The sequence below is a fragment of the Phalaenopsis equestris genome, unplaced genomic scaffold (assembly GCF_001263595.1).
Source record: "Phalaenopsis equestris unplaced genomic scaffold, ASM126359v1 Scaffold000076, whole genome shotgun sequence".
Lineage (NCBI taxonomy): Eukaryota > Viridiplantae > Streptophyta > Magnoliopsida > Asparagales > Orchidaceae > Phalaenopsis > Phalaenopsis equestris.
The window spans coordinates 92,058-98,245 of record NW_018164518.1 but is presented as its reverse complement, the minus strand read 5'-3'; the positions used below and the strand labels follow the sequence as shown (position 1 = coordinate 98,245).

Here is a 6,188-nt window from a genome sequence, read left to right as displayed (position 1 = left end):
TGATAAAGGATGCCCTTACCAAAAAAATCTACTAATATAAAGTTAAAGGATTCATAGTCGTCGTCAGTCTGAATGACTTGAATTAATTGAATCAAAATGAAAGAATAAAATTTTTTTAAGATGACAACAACTTCAGATTCGTCTTTTAGATATAGATCTGCGTCAGTCAAGTGTGATCATCAATCAAGATAAGGAACCACCATTTATTGGTATAACTAGGCATTCGAGAGAGTCCCCACAAGTCACTATGAATTAGTGAAAAATGTGCGGAAGGAGTGTAAGAGTGCGATGAATATGGTACTTGATGTTTGGCAAACTAACAAATCACATTTGAAACTAGATATATTTTTATTAGTAAACACCAATAGATACAACTGTCTTAAATGTTGAAAATTATGATGACCCAAACGACAATGTAAAAGCATAATAGGATATTCAATGGACTAAAAAAGACTATAACTATTGGATTGAGTGACCTCGTCAACATTGATTTTCCCTTAGAAAAAGTAGAGCTCGGCTACCCGCTTAGCAGTTCCAATTATCCTCCCCGAAAAACCATCCCGAAGGACAAACATCAAGAGAAAAATGAGCAGTACAATTAAGTTCATACGTCAACTTACTGACTAACAAAAGTACACATTAACAAAGGTACATGTAACACAGATTCTAAAATCAGTTATGTTGTTAGAACAATAGACTCTTTACCCACAATGAAACTACGGGACTGTCAGTAATTTTAACTATATCTCTCATAGAGCACAGAGAATATGTCGAGAAGGCTTGAGAACATCTAATTATATGGTCATGGCACCTGAATAAATAATCCACGAACTAGAAGCAAAAACAGTCGGTATCATCAGAATGTTAACTTGACAAACATGAGAGGTTAACGGGCCAAAAGAGAACTGACTAGATCCAAATAGTTTGATCAAGTTCCATCTGACTCTTAATAGAGTATGGTGATCCCAGGAGGTTCAGAGTGGGAATCGACTGTAATATTGTGGCTTCTGAGGTCGTAACGAGACTCTTAACAGTAAAGGATTTGGTTGAAGGTTTATTTGCAAGTTTCCCGTGGAGCTTCCAACACTTGTAACGGGTATGATTAGGTTTGTGACAGTAATCATAAGTGGAGTGATTGGCCCGTGATAACGTGGAGAAGGGTTGAGCACTGTTAGAAACCAAAGCTAACGATTCAGTTGAAAGAATAGAAGTGTCGAGCATGATAAGTCTCTATCTTTATTCGCAACGTACCATAGTGAATGCAACATAAGTTGAAGTGGATCTCAGCCAAGAATATGACCCAAGACATCTTCGAGATCCTTGTTTATACCCTCTAGGAAATGAAACACAAGATCCTTTTCCACAATTTTCAGAAAGTGGGAAAGATTAGCCGAAGAGTCCCATGTGTAGTCGTAATAGAGATCGCATTCAATCCATAAGAACATTAAGTCATTGTAGAACTGGGTCACGGTCCTTGATTCCTATTTTGCCTTGTGGGTATTCTTAGAAACCTCTAAAGTTGGCCTGTGTTTTCTACGTCTGAGTAAGTATTCTATACTATCGTATATAGTGTGCTTGCAGCGTAAGAAAAAGAAACGAATGGCCAATTGTAGTCTCCATGGAATTGATCAGTTAGAACATGACCATAGAATTCTCCACTTTTCGTACTCCATACACCTGGTCAGTTTTCGAATGTTCATGAATCATTCCTGTGAGATAGCCGAACTTCCCGTATTCTTTGACGAACAATAACATGGCTTGGGACCATTGATGAAATTTAGAGCCATTAAGTTTATGAGCGGTGATCAAGAAATTCATGTGGTTTTCCGGGCCTATGGTTTGCGTCGGTATTGAGGTTGGTGTCGATCCTCCGGTGGACTCAAGTACGTCGTTGGGAGGAGGCTCAGTGGTTGACGAGTCCGTCCTGATTCCGACTGAGCCAAAAGTGATGTTGGGTTAACGAGACATGGGAAGATTCTTGTTGTATAAGGAATAACCAGCTACGGTCCTACAGGGGATAAATATGGCCTCAGGGAACAGTTCCAACAATCCTGAAGGGATACCGGATCGGCTGGAAGAAGGTCCGGCGGATGGAAGGTTCTTTCCGAGGAAGATCAGGCTGGCTAGAGATATATCTGGCCAGCTAGTGGGAGATATGGCAGTTGGGAAAAATACAGCAAGACAACCCACAAGTGGCCAGCGGCAACAATCTTGCAGGAGAAGGCCTACAGGTGGTCGGCGGCTAGGGATGAGTCCTAGCGGCGACAAAGGTTAGAACCATGGTTCTGACACCATGCTAACTTTTGAGAATATGGCAGGATAATATTATTCAGCAGTATAAATACATGATACAAGAAATATAGAAAAGAAAAGATATAATACTCAAATATTTCCTAATAAAACCCAAAAAAAAGGAAAGGCATAAACTAGAAAATATATATATAAATAAATAACAGAAAGGCAAGAAAGAATATAAAAATAGCTTCTAATAAAATAACTTCTAATACTTTATATATTATAAACTTGATTTCCATACATCTTTTGTTTTGCTCAATTATATTTCTTAAATGTTGTGATAATATCAAGGAATGAACGTAATTTATCAAAAGTACAGCTAATGAAAGTGAATCAGACATCAATTGGTCAAGGCGTTGACTTACATGATAACAGTTCAATAGCTAGGTCAATTGGACCACTCTAAAATAATTGTTTGACTATTTAAAAAATTAACATAAAACTTTATAGTAAAATTTTTGTACAACAACGACAACAATGAGCCTTTATCCCACTAAGTGAGGTGGGCTACATGAATCCTTTTTCTCCATTGCGACCAATTGAGTGACATATTTTCATTTAATTCTAATAAATGAAGATTATTTTTTATACAATAAGCTCAAGTCCTTCTAGGTTTACCTTTGCATTTCTTAACATAAGTTGAATCTAAGACATCTACTCTCCTGATAGGATCATCAGATGGTCGACGTTTAAAGTGGTCAAACCATATAAGATGACCCTCTCTAATCTTGTTCGTCACTAATTTAAAGTGGTCAAACTATATAAGATGACCCTCTCTAATCTTGTTCGTCACTAGAGCTACACCAACCCAATCACGAATATATTCATCTTGCATTTTGTCTTTGAGTGTCAAGCCATTCATCCACCTAAGCATTCTCATCTCAACAACACTTAACTTTGTTCTAAGCTTCTCCTTTAAAGGCCAAATTTCTATACCATAGAGCATTACAGGTCTCACCACTATCTTATAAAATTTTCCTTTCAGTTTATGCAGTATTTTTCCATCACACAATAGGCTTGATGTATTTCTCCATTTCAACCAACCAACTTCAATTCTACTAATAATATCCTCATCGATATCACCATCACTTTGAACAAGAGACCCGAGACATCTAGAATGCTCACATATTTTGATGATTTGATCATCATAGTTACAACTCAGCCACTAGAACTACTACAACTAAAATTAAATTCCATGTATTCATTTTTAGATCTACTCAAATGAAAGACTTTAGACTCCAATATAGACTACTATAATTCAAGTTTTTCCTGAACTCTTAGTAAATATATAAATTATTTATCAATAAAGATTGTAATTGTAGAAGTATTCACTCAAAAAATATTGAGAATATATAGAGAAAAGCTCATAAAAAGGATTGATCGCGCTAATAAAGTTGGAAAACAATACTACTTTGATGAAAATTCCAAAGAGAGTGTACAAGACCGTGCCATAAATTAGGAAACCTCTTCTCAGTCCAGGAAAGATCAAGTAATGTTGTAACATTGTAGGTAGAGACATCCTGGGTTCTTTTTAATCATTAAGAGATCATCCCTTTATTTGAGAATAAAGATGTCTTCCAATGTGATATCTTAAACTTGTAAGACAACAAATTATCTTGAAATCTAAACCTTATAAAGCTTCAAATTTTTTCTCTTTTATAAAATGATATATCATGTCTCACCCCAACTGGCACCCCTTAAAAGTCAACTGCATTGCGGCAGAGACAGACAATTCAGTCAGACTAAATTTTCACCAACACTCGTCTTAATTTGTAGAATCAAGACTCAGTGGGTGATGAACTAGTCCAGTTAAATTACCGTAAACGTACATGATACATTTCATTTCATAATTCATTCGCATTCACATATAATCGGAAGTGTGGTAAATCATATCATCAAAACATATAAATCTATACAAAGCTGCTAAATCTTAAATAATATAAGTATGTACCCAAAAGTCTATACAAGTTCTCCCAACTATGAAATACAAAAGTTGTACAAGTTACACCTAGCTACTAGCCTCAGTGCTCCTTACCCCTTCTTGGAAGTTAACAACATAAAGTAAGTTACAATAAGTTCAGCAAAATAATCAAGACAAAAATAGGTTACACCTAGCTACTAGCCCCAGTGCTCCTTACCCCTTCTTGGAAGTTAACAATATAAAGTAAGCTACAATAAGTTCAGCAAAATAATCAAGACAAAAATAAAATTTATAAAAGGAAAAGAAATAACATGCATGTTTTTATGTAACTCATGTTCATGTCTACAACATCTGTCACAACATATTATAATCATATAAATACTATAAAAAAAGGCAAGTAATGTAAGAAATAATGATTGTTATATAAAACATGTATTTCATCCACTTATGAGTAATCATAAACATATTCATAAGAGTCCTCAATCTAATCATAGAAATATCGCTTGTAATTATATAGGTCTCAATTATTTTCATGTCATGCATATAATTAGGTTGTCACCCAGCCCGAAGGCTACATTAACTATTGATAAAGGCGAGACATCTCCTAGCATAACAGCTATCAATATGGGTCACCACTCGGTCAGATGGGCCGACTTCTCTTCCCTATTGGGGTTCCCCCTCCTAGGCGGATTGGGGCCTTCCTTACCTCGGGTCTTGCTAGTGTGGGTATCATTATTTGAGACAATTAGGCAATTGTGTTCTTGCGGCTGGTTATAAGATGGTGCATTGGGATAGTTCCCTTGTTCAAATGGAAGTTATTTTTTACATCTTAGCAAGCTGGTTGAGCCATGGATGTTTGAAACTCATGGTCTTATGTTTAAAGGCTATAACAAAAATGTGGTGGTTTCTCTTTGACATTCCATGGAAATAGATGCTTGGACGAAGCAAGAGGCATGTAACCCTGATTTGACTTTCTTAACCAACTTTCGCATGTGTTGTTTTCCTTTATTCCCAGATCCAACAATGAGCCAGTTTATTTTTTTGCACAGTTTGTTTAACAGGATAGTTTTGTTATTAAAAATTTACATGATAGTCATCCCTTGTCGTTTTTAGTTGAAAGGGGTAGAAACCTTTGAACACATGAATTAAAAATGCTAGCGGCTAAAGTAACCGGTTAGTTTCTCTCAATAAATGTACAGATGAACTTCAATTTAAACTTTAAATTTGATGATTGTTAATATCCGAATTTCTGACAGCATGCAATCATGAGCTGTGGGTCAGCACACAAAATCAGACCAGCCAGAAACATAAGTCATTCAAGAAAAAATCTTATTTGATGAAAGAAGCGCCATTTCACGCACATAACATCGCATAAACAGGAGGAAAAACAAGGGAGAGATTGAAGGGGGTGAAGCGAAGATGCTAACTTATAAGACGTCCACTGTGCCACAGCTACGACTCTTTGCCGCTTCTTACAGCAGGGAAAACTCGGCAGAGAGGAAATGGCTGGGTGTGATTCGACGCTCCCCCTCCCCCTCTCCCTCTCCCTCTCTCTCTCCGAACCGTGCGCTTTCACATCGGCGACTGGTGCAGGGACGAAGATAGTGTTCCCTGCGGGAATGACGATCCCTAATAATAAGTTTTCCTAAAATCCTATGTTTCTCTCAAAACTAGAGAAGGACGTGTAAATTATCCTACGATTTTTTTTTTTTTGTTTTGCATAAAGTTCACCCAAAACTTTAGAGATTAACATATTTAACATATAAAATTTTAATATTTATTGTCTATTTAGTTTGTTGAAAAGGTTAAAAAAAAGTAATGAAATCTAAAACGAATGTAACTTGGAAGTAGTATGATAAATTGATTCATTATAAAATAGACGGGTGACCTAATTTTTTTTATTTGATATACGATGAAAATAATGTATTTCAACATATTTAAAAATTAATGTGTTAACCAGCAAGAGCAGACA

General features: G+C 36.1%; 1 protein-coding gene across 5 annotated transcripts in view; it reads right to left on the bottom strand.

Annotated features, from left to right (window-relative positions):
• Nucleotides 1–5,873, bottom strand: part of LOC110019743 — a 61,151-nt gene extending 55,278 nt beyond the window's left edge. For 3 of the 5 annotated variants that reach the window (XM_020717547.1, XM_020717545.1, XM_020717546.1), the window contains exon 1: nucleotides 5,644–5,872. The gene's annotated coding sequence lies outside the window, so the exon portion shown is untranslated. Of the gene's footprint in view, nucleotides 1–5,643 lie in introns of all 5 variants that reach the window. The other 2 variants (XM_020717544.1, XM_020717548.1) reach the window with 2 other exon arrangements.
• Between the last annotated feature and the right edge of the window lie 315 nt (nucleotides 5,874–6,188).